We start from the raw sequence: 16167 nt of genomic DNA, 5'->3' as shown, positions 1-16167 counted from the left end.
ATTAACAGTATTTATATACCACTTTTCAACAAAAAGTTCACAAAGCGGTTTACAGAGAAAAATCAAATAACGAATGGCTCCCTGTCCCAAAAGGGCTCACAATCTAAAAAGATGCAAAAGAACACCAGCCGACAGCCACTAGAAAAGACACTGAAGTGAGGTGAGGCAAACCGGTTACTGTCCCCCTGCTAAAAAGAGGAGCCCCCACTTGAAAAAGTGCCTCTTACCCAGTTAGCAGGGGTAGCATCTAGCATCTACCAGCATTAACATCTGCAGTATCTGATTTTTGAATAGGGCTTGAGGCAAAAAGTTATCTTTCCAACACCCTTGGGCAACCCACCAAAAATCAGATCAGGTGGGTCCCGAACCACAGTTTCCGAAAACCTACCCTGCAGAAAAAGCTGCACCTGGCAATGTTCCCACTTACATAGAAGAGGGAATTTTGCCAGTTGCAGGTTTTTGACCATTCCATGTTGTTATGTGTAAAAAAGTTGAGTTTGACTGAGGAGGACCTGAGGGAAAACTGCTGCAGGAGAGGAGGCTGCAGTACCCGTGGAGGGAAGATAGAGGCTGCTGCGTGCAGAGGCCTATAAAAGGGGCTGCACAAGACTGGGCTTGAATAGACCACCAGGGAAGCCTTGCTGAGAGGAGCTTCAAGACTGAGCTGGGAGAGACCATGCTGCTGAGAGCTGAAACCTGAGCGAGGAGAGAGTTGCAGCAAGGAGCCCCTGGAAGAGCCACACAGAGAACCAGGGAGCAATCACTCAGCCCCTTTGCCTCAAGTCCTGCTGCCTCCTGCCTGCATAGTGCTGACTGCCTCAGGTCCTCAGGGAATTTGGAACTAGGTTGTGTTTTCATTTGGTTAAGATTCCATTCTGAACAATAAAGGCCTTAAACCTTTTGTTGGTGTCAGTAGTCTCTTTGGTCCTGCATAACAATGTTGAGCTGCACTTGCCAAAATTCTCTCTTCTAGACAATGGTTAAAGGTACAGGCACTCTGCCCCCCTTTGTATCTGGTCACCCTATTTATTATTGTAGTTGAAAGCAGCCAGCGCAAAATGTGTTTAGGTTAGAAATATAATTTTAGAAGAGAGTGAGGCTGGAGAGACAAGTTTTGGAAGAACTAAAATACACCCAGCTCCTTAGAGAAAGAGAGCTTACCCATGCATGCAAACTATTTTTTTTTAAGGCTTAGTCATAAGTAGGGCGATTTGGCTTTGCATTTAAGTATATTTTCTTAATAATTCTGTATCAGTTTCTATTTTCCCTGAGAAAGAATACAGATGTTTGAAACCAGTCAGGAATATTAAGAAATATCCAAGCTACATTTAAAAATGAATAATATAGTACTGTGACTGATTGCACCCATTGGTTGCTTTTTTTTTAAATTAAATATTTTATTTATTTCAGATGTTGTTGGCATCCTTCAGATACAGGTAAGATACAGGTACAGATACAGGTAAGGAAAATGGGTTATATTTGGGGCTGGTACTACACAGGTTACACTTGATGTTATTGGCCCTAGATTACAACATGCATCATTCAAAAAAAAACACACAACAATCAAAACGACTGAAAAAAACACAATAATCATCAATACAAAGGCTGTCATTTATCAGTATAAAAACTTAGATTTTTTGAAACACTCAATATTATTTAACTAAAATTATCTATCCAGTCATAAAAAGGCTTCCCTCTCTTTCATTCTTTCTGTTAAAACGTCTATTTCTGCTATTTCATAAATTTTGTCTTAAATTTTCTCTAGTTGGGATGTCTGTAGATTTCAATTTTTGCGCAAATATTCTTGCCACTGTAGCAATATGTACAATAAGGTATTTCTTACATACAATGTTATACACTATACAATACAGATGTTTGAAACCTGTCAGGAATATTAAGAAATATCCAAGCTACATTTTAAAATGAATATTATAGTACTGTGACTGATTGTACCCTTTGGTTGCTTTCTGCTGTGCAACGTAGCCAGTTCTGTTTCTGGTTACATCACAAAAACTGTGCAGCATGCCTGATAAGAGGTGATGCAGAAGGGCAGACCTCATGCCCTATGCTCTGTTTGCCTTGTCTGTAAAAATGACAGCTGGCAAAGGGAGTAAGAAAATAAAGTAAATAATAATGGTGCACCCCTTATACATGTTTACTCAGAAGTGAGTCCCACAGTGTTTCACTGAATTTGCTCCCAGGTAAGAGTGTTTAGGATTGCAGCTGAAGGCTTTTTTAAAGAAATTTCTCTCTGCCAAATGAACACACACAAAAAGCATAGGAATGGAAATGGGTTTCAGAAAGAAAAGCTATGTTGCAAAGCTGACATATATCTGTCAACAACGCTGCTAGATTAATAATACTTTATTTGTTTGGGCTGTGGCATGCTAAAGATTGAAGACTACGGTGCTATAGGAAGAAGGGTTGTCAAAAGTGGAAGATTTTGTAGTAATTTTGCCATCTGATCTGACCTACCTTGAGAAAATTAAACATTCTTGAAAGAACATTTAATCTTCAAGGCTAGTAGAAGTTCTGTGTTGAGACTCTCCCAGCATGAGCAATCCTGTCTCCCATAGCAAGGAATTGTGCTGCCCAGAGAGGGAGGCAATGGACAATTTGCCTTGAGCCCCTTGCAGCCATGGCCCTGCCACATTGCTCATATTGAACATTTTCATGAGAAGGAGGAAATGAGAGATGAGAAAGGAGGATGACAGAGGTCAGTTTGAAATGTGATGTAACAGGACCCATCCCAACCATGGTGAAATAAATATTATAGTAAACAAAACATAGATTGGTGTGAAATGGAACTGAAGCTCTTTTATTGCTAAAGTTATTGCTTAATGCACTGATATACGTGCAATCTGGAAAAGAATATATTCAGTGAATTAATTTTGCTCCTTTGGTCAAAGTTAAGCTGCCTATTAAATGTACCTGTATGCTTTCTGTATGCTTTCCTGGGGTTAAATCTCACTGAACATAATAGAACTTATTTCTGATGAAATATCCATAGAATATGCTGTAAATCTGGGCATGCTACTAAGTATGACACTTCAAGAATAGTCTATCTTTTGTACAGTGCTTTATCTTGGGATCCAGTGTTGAGAAACAACAGCAGATGTTATCTGGATAATTTCATATAATTGGTGTACTATTTGTGCTTTCCCAGCCTCTGCAAATTACTTGCAGTTAAGAAGCTGTAGGCTGGCATACCAGCTGTGACCATGTCTGTCGACTGCACCTAACCCCAGTTGTCCATGCCTTGATGACATCAAAACTCAACTATTGCAATGCACTCTGCATGGGGCGCATTGAAGAGTCTCCAGAGTTTACCATTAGTGCAGGATGCAATGGCCCGATTAGTCTTGGGACCTAGCTAATTTAACCTAGCCCACCTGCTGCTCCTGAGGCTACACCAGCTGCTGATCGGTTTCTGGGCTCAATTCAAGGTCCTGGAACTACCTTCTCCCATGTGAACCAACCCATCCATTAAGGTCAGCACAGGGACCTTGCTGTACATGTGGCAGAGGCCACACTGATGGCAAGGAAGAGAAGAGTCCTCTCTGGTGTTGCCTTTATTATAGAACTCCTGCCTAATGGGATTAAGGGCCCAATCCTTTGCTTATATAGCGCTGGGCTGAGCCCTAGCACTGATGCTGGGTACCATAAATGTGCCAGAAAGCACTTTTATGGCACCAGGAGAGTAGGGAGCGCTGGCAGTGGACCACCGCTAGTGAGGCGCTGGGCCCAGTGCTGGCAGGAGGAGGACGCGTCCCCAGCGGGGCTCAGCAAGACCACTATGCAGCAGTGTGGTTTCTGGGGGTTGAGGGGGTAAGAGGAGGGCAAAACATGAGGGAAGGAACTGGGATGGAAGGGGTGTGGGACCGCCAGAGCCCTGCTCCACTGGATCTTGAACTCTGTGTTGGGCTGAAAGGCCTGACACGTAGGCTCTCACATCTGCACTGGCAAAATAGGGAGTGCAGATGTGAGGAGACCCATTGCTGGGTCCAGGGCTGGGGCCTGGGCTTTTCTCAGATGAAGGGATAAAAATCTGAGGAGATTCTTGGCGGCTTCCCAGTGCCTGTTGGATACAGTGATAGCCACTTTCATGCTCCTGCTCCAGCAGGTGCAGAGAAGCATTCGATTGGGCTGTAGGAACTGTCCCCTCCCTGTTAGCCTTGTGGCAAGGGCTGAAGACTTTCCTTTTCCACTGGGCCTCCCCTACTGTTAGCTGCTTTTGCATTTTGTGATTGTCTTCTGTATTTTGTTTAAAAGATTTTTATTACATTATTCTTCATGATGGTTTACAGTTATTGCACTTCATATTTATTCCATTTTTCATTTTACAGCTTGTATCCTATGTTGTACACTACCTTGAGTGTGCCATTTATTCAAAGGGGAAGAGTGAGATTAAAATAATTTAAATATTGAAATACACACCAGATCTGATATCGTGTTTCTGTACTGTACTGTACTGTACTGTTCTTTAATTATAATAATTGTAACATTTACATAGCACATTTAAAATGTACGCAATACATTACATACATTGCCTTGGTAATCTTCACCGCATTCTTATAGAGAAGACCTGCAGTATCCCCATTTTGCAGATGGGGCGAGGAGTTGGAGTGAAAAATAGCTCTTGGCCTGGAGACTTCACAACTCACACTCTTATAGAGCAATCTACACATTTTTATTCAGAAATAAAACAGTAGAGCCTATTTTCAAGAAAACATGCATAGGATTGGATCCTTTACCCATCTCCAGTTCCACAAACAATTGTGTACCTGTCTATTAGCTTCTTTAAAAAAAGCCTCTGCTTTCGAATGCATATTACCTTCCAACTTCCTCTGAATTTTGTTTCCACAATCTGAGTTTCCACAATCTGAGCTTCTTGATTTAAATGAAAGGCAACAATCAGAGTGTCAATGAGACCAAGTAGGCTTCTGTTTTGTATCCCTTACCGACTATTTATGGTTTTGTACAACCGGTTTGGGCTTCTGTTGCAAATCACTACATAAACCAATATAAGTGATATATGAGGCACTTGCCTAGTGACTCATTTCAAATCCAGACCAACAGATATCAAACATTAAATTCAGTTGTGTGCTAAGATATAAGGGGATGAAACACCTCAAAACATCCTAAAGTGAAATTCAAGTATGTGTTAAGATATAGGAAGGTGAAAAAACCAAGTGCACTTTAAATGAATTATACAACTGTTGAGAACTTAGTTGGGTTGGATGGAAATACCCAGTTAATATTTACATAATGCCAAGAAAGCATACATTGTCCGTGCTGCCTCATGTGTGTGGAGCGGCTGTTGTAGTCATATTTGCGCAACAAAACTCCTGCTATTGCAGCCCTGGATGATGCCCAGGAAGTATTACTATGCCTGGAGAAAATAGCAAGAATTACAATTTCCCTACAGTTGCTAAGATGCAAGATTGCCAGTAATTGAACAGCACACCAAAAATATTAGAACATTGGCTAATTACTGAAAGAAGTTTGAAAGTGGCTGGTATGGATACTGGTTGACATATAGATTGAAGGCTACATGGTGCTCCTGTTTTAGTTTTGCACCTGGGCAAGTGAAGGATTGGTCTAGAAATAGGGAGAATCTATTTTGAAATTCTTTCTGCAAGTAGCACTAGCGTAGCTAATGATTGTGTAGCCTGGTGCCAAGCTCAAAATGTTGCCCCGGAAGTGATGTCACAACTGGAAGTGATGTTACAACTGGCTTTTTTAAAAAGTGAAAATTGGGAGGAACCCACCTGCTCCCCCAAGCAGCTCACCACCCACCTGCTCTGCTGCCTCCTCCCAGTCAGTGGCATAGCTAAGGCATCTACATCTGCTACCTGGAGGTCAAAGAACATTTGTAGCCCCCCCAACAAAATCCAATTTAATAAATTAAATAAATAAAAAGTGTGCCCCTGGGAGAAGAGGGATGGTTATTCTCCCCCTGCTAAATATAAGAGGGGCACCACTTGAAATAGTGCCTTTTTACCTAGTTAGCAGGGGTAACTATTATGATACATGGAAATGAGAGCCGACTCATATTAACTCCTTATTGGTTTCATGCTGTATCATGATAATATGTCAGTAACATAATAACATGTCATTGGCTCTCAGAATAATCAGTCTCATAGGTCAGTTTTGAGTTAAGAAAATCAACTTTTTGTTATGTTTTCATTTTCTGGTTAATTGGCCATAACTTTTGATAGAATACAGATATTCCAGTGCAGCTTGTTTCATTGCATTCTGCATTAAATTACCTTTCCAATGATATATAACATGATGGTATTATTCTTACATACCAAGATTTTCACAATTTTGGTCACTATGTCAAGTTCAGTTTGTTGCCCCTCTAAAGCTTGATGCCCCATGCAACTGCTACCCCCTGCACTCCCTTAGCTACGCCACTGGCAAGTAGTAATGACTGCTAGAGAATGGTCTGATGAAAGTACAGTTCATGAGGTTTGGAAGTTAACCCTTTCTTTAAGTTGCCTGAATGCAATTGCTCAGTGAAGCAAACATTGGGTTCCCAGGGTATCTGGAAAGGAAAGGGGACAAGAATAGAGTGTAATAAATGACTAAAATGTGAGGTAAATAATAATAACATAGTATAGGACTGAGTAGCCTTTGCAGCACTGAGGCATGAAGCTGGTGGAGTTTTACTCCACTGAGAGCATCCATTAGGCCAACTGATCATCTCAGGCAGCAGATTGGTGAGGGGGGGTACCCATCTCTGTTTGGCTACTTGTCTCTACTGCTCCTCCTTCTCCTTCCACTCCCTAAATTAGAAAAGGAAAAAAGGGGGACAGAGGAGGAGGCAAATGGAGAGGAGGAGAGTGCTGAGCTGGAACACTGCTGAAAGGAAAGAGCAGAGTCTAGGTAGGGGGAGGCAGGGTATGGCATGCTGTCTGAGGCATCAGGAGGTTTTAGGCTGACCCTGACCCCACCATTTAGTGGTCATGTATACTGGAGGCAAGGTGAATTGTGACTACCTTGATGTTTATGTATGCCTTGTAATTTGATTCGGTGATGTTCCAGGCCTACTGCATGAGCCCTTGGTTTCACTGCAGCAATGTTTGTTCCCAGGTTGTATGCAGCATGGGTGTATTATGCAAGGGACTTTCAACTCTTGCCTAGGCAGCATTTATGGGTAAAATGATCCTTTCAAAAAGACCTGAGAACTCCACATGCTGTTCTGCTCTGCATTGTCAAAACCTTGCACCTGTCTGGAAACAAAGAACAAGTGAAACTGTATATTTAGGACAGCTAGTCCTTAACACTTCAGATGCAATCTATCTTACTGCATAGGCTTCCTGGAAAATTTTAAGAGGGTGACTATTGACATTTGCAATATCATCCTAGGCATACTCGTTTGGGAGCAGAGATGCAATCCAAGCCTATTTCTTATAACACAAGCTCCATGTAATTGAACACAGTTTATTACCTATGAGTTTATTTCCTAATTCAAAGGACGTGGTTAGCGTCCTACACAGGTACATTTGTGGAAGTTAATCCTTTCAGTTTAATTGGGCATCTCCAAATAAGTATGCATACTAAATATACTTACTTGGAGATGCCCCATTAAACTGAATGAATTTACTTCCAAGAATGTACCTGTATCAGTGTTTCTGAAACTGTGGGTTGGGACTCACTAGGTGGGTTGTGAGCCAATTTCTAGTGGGAAATACATTTCAATGTGTATTTTATTTTTAGTATATTAGACTTGATACTACCATGGTACATGACTGCATTTTGGGGAAATGTTACAGATCTTTTAACAGGCTACTACTTTTAACAGGCTACTATGTACAGTATGAGTTGAGTTGGCATCCTTCAGTCTCGGAAGACTATGGTGTCACGCTCTGAATGGTGGTTCTGGAACAGTGTCCTCTCCAGTGCGCGAAGCCTGGGTAAAGTAGGTATGGAGGATAGGCTGTTACCCATGCAGCAAATCCCCCCTCTCCACGTCGCTGAAATGGTCCAATGGAAAGGCAGAAGCCAATACGGTTGGTTCCAGCGGCGTCGCAGGAGTTGCCAGAACGTGATTGTGTTCAGCCATGAACTGCCTCAGGGACTCCGGCTCCGGATTTTGCCTCGAGGTTGACTCCTGAAGCCTTTTCCATAACTGGATGTAGCCACAAGGCAGTGGAGGTTTGGGATCAGAGTTTTCCTTCTCTTAGATGAGCTGCCTTTCCCAGGCTGACGAGCCCCATCTACCCGGTGGCTGTTTAGTCGCCTCTTAGGACAAGTACAGCCAAACTGAGGGCCTATTCTTATCCCCAGCCCCCAGGGGAATGTACAGTATATGCTTTTAACAATGATAGTCAATGGGGCTTACTCCTGGGTAAGTGTGCAGCCTTTGGGATGTTTGGGGAATGCTTTTAAAACAGATCAGCAACTGCTTGGGGGCCCAATCCTACCCAATTTTCCAGCCCAGGTGCAACTACAATGCAGCTCCATGGTAAGGGAACAAATGTCCCCCTACCTTAAGGAGTTCTCTGTCACTGCTGCCCCACTACAAGATGCAGTGCATGCTCCATTAGCACAGTTGCACCAGCACTGGAAAATTGGATAGGATTGGGCCCTGGGAGGGTTAGGAAAATTCTTATTATTTTAAATAAATTTCAAGCTTATACTTATAAACTTTAAATTTATTTAATGAATTGATTGATTTGATTTTGTCCTACAGGGGTGTTTACAATTCTTCTGGTTGATGATGTCACTTCCAGCCATGACATCACTCCCAGGTTAATGATGTCACCTTCACGTGGGTCCTGACAGATTGGGTGGGTCCAGCTGCAAAAGAGTTGAGAACCACTGAACAATGTTGTAGCCTTTGTGCTGCCAAGAAAATCATAATTTCTGGCCTGAGCTCCACAGAAGTCAGCAAGGATGCTAGGATGCAAACCTCCTACTCAGAGGTTATTACGTAACCAGGAGGAAAGAAGGTGAAGAGTAACAGGGATGCCGCCCTGAAACCCTTGGGCGAAGAAGCCACAGTAATAGCAGTCAATTAAGCAAAGGCTTGCGCAAAACCTGCCGCGGTTAGTGCTCTGCCAGTGCAGAATCTAGACCTTGCCTTAAACCTGCTCAGGGGAACCAGACCTGGAGCTGGAGCCCGCACAATGGAAAGCCACCCTATTGGCTGCTTCTGTCCGGCATGCAAATGAAATGGGCGGGGCCTGAAAGAAGGTATCTGAGTGAGTGAGCGCGGGCCCCAACCGTGTCAACCGAAGTGAGCGTGACTTGATATGCAAAACAGCTGCTTGTTGATTGGACCAGAAGAGGGAGAGAGAAACCGGGGAGCCCATTCTTTCGGCTAGGGGTGGGCGTGGCCTGCTATGCAAATGAGGGTTGGCACAAGAGCGATGGGCTGGACAGCTCCGGGCTAAGGTGAAGCCGAGGGAGGGAGCGGACGAAAAGCCGGTACCCGGCCGACCGGTAGAACTGAGGAAGGAAGCGAGGCGGGGTGGGCGGAGTCCCTGGCGCTGTGGTGGGGGGCCGCTCGAGGCGCGCTCAGTCTCCTTCGCGCCCCTCGCGCACACGCACCCGTCTCCCTCAAAGTCACCGTCTCACCGGAGCAGCCTCGAACGGCTGCCCCTCCCGGGAGTATGGCGAGTGTCCGTGGAACCGAAGGGCCGAGCACGAGCGGCGGCGGAGGAGGCTGCGAAGAGGTAACCCCGCCTGGAGGGGGCCGCTTTCGCGTGAAACCCGCGTGTAACGTGTGAATGCTCCTACTCCCACTCCCTCCCCACCTCTCCTGGGTCTGGTTGGGTGGCTGTCACACTGGTGCGTTGGGTGCTCTTCCCCTTCCCAGGTCCAGGTGGATGGAGGAGGCGGAGGCGGCGGCGGCGGCGGCGGCCTGTGTGGCAGGCTGGCAGCCCAATCCTGGGCATGTCTACTCTGGAGTAGGTCCCATTGTAGGCAGTGGGGCTTACTCCCAGGTAAGTGTGCCTAGGATGGCAGCCCCAGGCCCTAAAGTAAGCCCCTAACACAATGGGGCTTACTTGAGTAGACATGCCTGCGATTGTGCCCTCAAGGCCATCCTATCCACACTTACTTGGGAGCAAGGAGCGACTTCAATGCTAGAGACGAGAATGTGCGTGTATGCCAGGTTTAGGCTGCCATCCTCTCCACACGCACCTGAGAGTAAGCCTCGCTGTCTATAATGGGGCTTACTAATGAGCAGGCATGCCTAGGATTCGGCTCTAACAGCCCAATCCTAGGCATGTCTACTCTGGAGTAAGTCCCAGTGCAGGCAATGGGGCTTACTCCCAGGTAGGTATGGAGAGGATGGCAGCCTAAACCAGGCACACATGCACTTTTTTGTCTCTGGCATTGAAGTAGCTCCTTGTTTCCAGGCACCCAGCAGGTGCTGCTGTATGGGCCTCTTTTTGAGAGGAGGGTGATGATGAGTAACTGGCTAGAGCGAGAAAGCAAAGGTGAGGTGAATAGTTGTAGCCCCCATTATAACAGATGAGTCTTGGGTTGGACTCATCTCATCACTGAGCCCCTTCCCCTTTGTTTTTCCACCTGCTTTCCTGGAGGGAGTTCAACCTCTTTACTTCAGTAGTTTAAATTTGTGAAGAGCATCTGTGCTGTGTTTCAAAGCTGTGGTGCAGAAGTCAAAAGTGACACAAGATAATAATAATAATAACAACTAGGTATTTATATACCGCCTTTCTGGTCATCGAATTACTCCTCTGACTTTATTCAAGGCAGTTTACATAGGCAGGCATTTCTAAATCCCTCAAGGGGATTTTTACAATCAAAGAGGTTCTCTCTTTCAAGAACCAACAACATTTCAGAATGGATCTTCCTGGTTTGGTCTCACTTCTGGCCTCCAGTTCTCCCACACAGGCTGACAAGCAGCTCCATCTCTCACATAGAGGGCAGCCAGGACGCTTCTTGCTCACACCAAGAGCAGGTGGAATCACTCAGCTCAGCTTGTCAGCTGCTTCAAGGTCTCGCCATTCTCAGCCGTTCAGGGAGCTGCCGGTGTCCTCAAACTGGCAACCTTCTGATGTTATCTTTGGGCTAATGGAGGCTCTGCCCTCTAGACCAGACCTGCCCACCTTAAGATAAGTCACCTTAATACAGATTAAGACCCTTAATAAAGTTCATTGTCCACTTTAAAAAAAGGGGGGGGAGGAGAAGTAGCTGCTGTTAGCCTTATGACAGCTTTGTGTTTGTGTTACTGTTTTAATGTGTTCAAACCAAAATGTTCTTGGGGTCCCAGAAGACTATCCCAGAATGCTGTTGTAGATAAACCCTAGTGATAGTTGTGCATATCCTTAGACTCATGATCTAAAGCTTTAGAAAGCCTTTCTGAAAATGTTCAAGAGCCCTTTTTGTGTCAATCTTGCAGTGAATACCTGTTTGATTAAAATGGCTAAGGATACCCCATTCCTATGTAGGCTTCAGTGATGGCTCAAACACATCTGGCAGCCACCCATAAAATAATCACTAGGCTAGACGTAATGCCTGTGTCTTGTTTTGCATAGGGGTTATACAGGCATATTTATGTTGGAAATGGTCTAGTATGCCCCTTTTCCTGATTTTCCAAACACCTGCAAGTTTATTTTTCCCCAGAAACATAGAACTGAAATGTATAAGGTAATCAGGTTTGTTTTGCGCACTGTCTGGAAACTGTGCACACAGCATGTAAAGTGGGGTGGTGCAATGACCTGTTTACACATATTGCCAACAGGAGGGGTTGTAGCTCAGTGGAAGAGCATTTGCTTTGCATGCTGAATACAGAGTTTCAATCCCTGACTTCTCCAGGTAGCACTGAGAAAAATTTATATTTGAAACCTTGGAAAACCATTGCCAGTGGTCCAATGGTCTTAATTCAGTATAAGACTGTATCCTGTGTTAATAAAGCCCCGAGAATTGTCAGTGGCGGGAGTGCCTGTCACGGGAGGTTCCTGCGTAATTCAAGAGAGACTTTTGTAAAACAATTGAGATGTCTTGAGCAAGTGAACTAAATTATACATGTAACTTGGAACCAGGCATTGTGGGCATTTATTTATTTACAATATTTTTATTTTCCCCAAACGAAGATATTATTCCATTTTTATCTCAATTTATCCCATAAATTGGCATCCAAGGTGGCTTACTACAATGTATATTATATATTTAAATGAATATCATAAATAAAAAACATCTTAGAATATATATAATACAAAAATTAAAAAAACTAGCTGCCATCACCCCATAATAAAAGAGCAAAGCAATAAAATACAGAATAGCAGTAAAACAACATCCATAAAAACATGTAGAACAGGGGTGCTTACACTTTTTTGGCTTGAGAGCTACTTTGAAACCCAGCAAGGCCCGGAGATCTACCAGAGTTTTTTTTACAATGTTCGCGCCATCATAACATATAACATTTATGTGTACAATGTATGTTGGTGTACCTTGAGCCCCACTGAGTATAACAGGACTTACTCCTGAGTAGACACATGCCTAGGATTAGGCTGTGAAGCTGCAATCCTAGCCACACTTACCTGGGAGTAAGCCCCATTGAGTACAATGGGCCTTACTCCCGGCGTTTCCTCCCAGAGGCACCTGAAAAGGGGGGGGTCGGCACTCCACGATCTACTCATTTTGCCTCATGATCTACCAGTAGATCGCGATCCACCTATTGAGCACCCCTGATGTAGAACATCCAACATTAACAAAGACCAAAATAAAACCGGAAGGCTAGCCTCAAAATAATGTTTTAAGGCCTTGGCAGAAAGCTTCTGAAAAAAAGAATGTAGACCATTTAACTCCATTAAATGGGTGCCACTCCTGAGAAGGCCCTATTTCTTGCCACCATCCCCCATCTTTGTTATTGGAGGCACATTTAAAATGGCCTTCTCTGATGATCTGAGAACGTGGGCCAGATTAGACAAAAGAAGGCAATCTCAAATACACTGACCACAAGCTGTATAGGACTTTAAACGTCAAGACCTGCACCTTGAATTGGGCCCAGAAACTACTCGGCAGCCAGCACAGCTGCAACAAACATCTAGGGCAGCTGTGATAAGTAATTGGGGGGGAGGGGAGGGGGGCAGGGGAGGGTGCCCAATGATGCTGCAGTGATCATGGGGATCCAGGGGCTTTTTTACTTACTTAGAGGGCAATGCTGGCCTACTGCAGGGTCAGAGAGCTCACAGTTCCCTCTGATGTCCGCAAGCACTGCTTTAGGCAGTGCTTATCTCCAATCAAAAACTACTTCTGGTTTTCGTGCAAAAAAGTGAAAGTAGTAAAAAATCACCATTACGCAAAGGGAGATTAGTTATAAGTGCTGTGGGGGGGGGGGATTTGATTCTATCCACTGTTTTGGGTATCTGCAATAGCAGCAAGAACTTATCCCCCCCATGGATGGGGGGGGGGGAACACCTGTATTTCATGTTCCCCTGAAATTGAGTTTGTGCCCTAGGGATTCCTTCTTGTCTTTTTAAACCTATCTCTTCAGAGGATCAGGCCTCTTGTGAAGCTGTCTTTTTAACCAAGGAGTGGAAGCGCAGCAACTTGCCTTGTGATACACTGTACCCACTTGGCCAGTATCCTTATTGTTTAATCTTTTAAATTATTTAATCTTTCAGTGTCTGTAAGCAGTTTCATGGTACTGTGAGCTGGATGTACAGTGCTATGAATATACAGGTCCAGTCTATTTATACACAGATTTTTTATACACGAATTTGACTCAACATGAATGGCCCCTGCAAATGAGAAGGAATGTGCTGATCCCTGGAGAAGGGGAAAAATGCATCCCTTTAAAATTAGTTTAAAAACTGAACAGTAACAATAGCCTCCTTAATGAGAGGGGGGGCAGCTGGCTGCAATCCATCAATCCTTCTCTCTCCAGTGGACCCCTCCCTTCCCTTGAGCATATGAAAGAAAGGTGATCACTTTGCATTGGTGAAGGGAGGGGCTGAGTGAAGCACCTTTCTAAGCTCTTGGTGGAGGACTGATTGATGGATTATCTTCTTAATGACTCATCTTACATCACAAAGGTTATCAAGACTGTTTTTAAATCACTGGAGCAAAGAAACTTTGTTTTTAAATTGGATTTGCTATAACTACAAGAAGTTTTTTTTGATCCACTTGAGTGCTTGGAACGGAACCCACATGACTAATGAGGCTCAACCTGTAACTTGTAATTTTAGCTTGTGTGGAGTTGTTTGCAGCCTAGGTCTCTGATCTCTTGCCATCTCCAAATGTGGGAGATGCCATCTCAAAATGTGACATCCTCTTGCAAGAAACTGGATCCTGCAGTCCCCCACCCCATCCTGGGATACTGAGGAATGTTGCTGCTGCTTGGCAATGATGTCATCATAGAGTGCTGGCAGATAGTGGCAGAGGTGGGACCCTAGCTTGTCTCTGAAGAAGGAGGGAATGGGGCTTGGGAAGGGAAGAGGCCAGGGAAAGGCAGGGAGGCATTTATGGGACATCTTTCTCAGTAGTGGAAACCTGGCAGGACTGCTCCTCCCCAGGAAGGCAGGTGATCCACCTAGGAAAGTCAGATGCTGTACTTGGCCTATTTAGGATGACTCCAATCCTGCAAGCACTTGGAGCAACAGCCATGGGGTCAGGTGATGAAAGTACATCCCTGCAGTGAGTGCAGTTGAGTGGGAGGATTTAAGGAGGAACTGGATAGAGAGATATTCTTTTCCCTTTCACATAACACCAGAACCAGACATCCACTAAAGTTGAGTGTTGGGAGAGTTAGGACAGACAAAAGCAAATATTTCTTTGCCCAGTGTGTAATTAGTCTGTGGAACTCCTTGCCACAGGAAGTAGTGATGGCATCTTGCCTAGATGCCTTTAAGAGGGGATTGGACAAATTTCTGGAGGAAAAGTTCATCACCTGTTACAAGTCATGGTGGGTATGTGTAGGGTTGAGGTAGGCTGCCTCTGAATGCAAGATGCAGGGGAGGGCATCAGGACGCAGGTTGTGTGTGTTGTCTAGTGCAGTGGTTCTCACACAATTTAGCACTGGGACCTTCTTTTTAGAATAAGAATCTGTCAGTACCCACCGGAAGGGATGTTGTGACCGGAAGTGACATCATCAAGTAGGAAAATTTTTAACAATCCTAGGCTGCAATCCTACCCACATTTATCAAGGAGTAAGTTCCATTGACTATCATTGTTAAAAGAATATACATAGTAACTTGTTAAGAGTACAGATGTATAATATTTCCCCAAATGCAGTCACATACCATGGTACCATCAAGTCTAATATATTAAAAATAAAATATTGAAATGAATGGGGACCCACTTGAAATTGGCTCATGACCCACAGTTTGAGAAACTTTGGTCTAGTGCAGGGGTCGGCAACCTTAAACACTCAAAGAGCCATTTGGACCCGTTTTCCGGAGAAAAGGAAACCTTGGGAGCCACAAAACACTTTTGACATCTAAAATGAAGATAACACTGCATATATAGTTTTTTTTACCTTTATGCTTTTATAGGTCCCATTTTTATAATGTAGCCCCCTCTTATAGCTTTTAGTTAGTTTTGTCATACATTCTTAAGAACATAAGAACAGCCCCACTGGATCAGGCCATAGGCCCATCTAGTCTAGCTTCCTGTATCTCACAGCGGCCCACCAAATGCCCCAGGGAGCACACCAGATAACAAGAGACCTGCATCCTGGTGCCCTCCCCTGCATCTGGCATTCTGACATAGCCCATTTCTAAAATCAGGAGGTTGTACATACACATCATGGCTTGTAACCTGTAATGGATTTTTCCTCCAGAAACTTGTCCAATCCCCTTTTAAAGGCATCCAGGCCAGGCGCCATCACCACATCCTGTGGCAAGGAGTTCCACAGACCAACCACAGGCTGAGTAAAGAGCATTACTCATTCTTGTCCTGTGTTTTCAGATGCCTGGTCCTCTATGGCAGTTATGACATCTGCTTATCTTACATGGATACCAAAGAGCTCCCCCCACCTTCCAGAGGCACCCTGAAGGAAGGAAAAAAGGACACAGACTCCAGAGGTGGGGAAAAGAAGAAGCCAGAGCTGGGGGGGGGGAAGGTGGAGGGGCAGCCACAGGCCAGCGTCTGCCCTGCCTGCCTGTCCTCCCTCACTGAGGCTGCAACCTGCTCCACACTATCCTGGGAGTAAGCCCCATTGACTACAATGTGACTTCTGAGCAG

This window comes from Tiliqua scincoides, chromosome 2 (genome assembly GCF_035046505.1).
Source record: "Tiliqua scincoides isolate rTilSci1 chromosome 2, rTilSci1.hap2, whole genome shotgun sequence".
Classification (NCBI taxonomy): Eukaryota; Metazoa; Chordata; class Lepidosauria; order Squamata; family Scincidae; genus Tiliqua; species Tiliqua scincoides.
The sequence above is the reverse complement of the archived record's forward strand: the minus strand, read 5'-3'. Positions refer to the sequence as shown.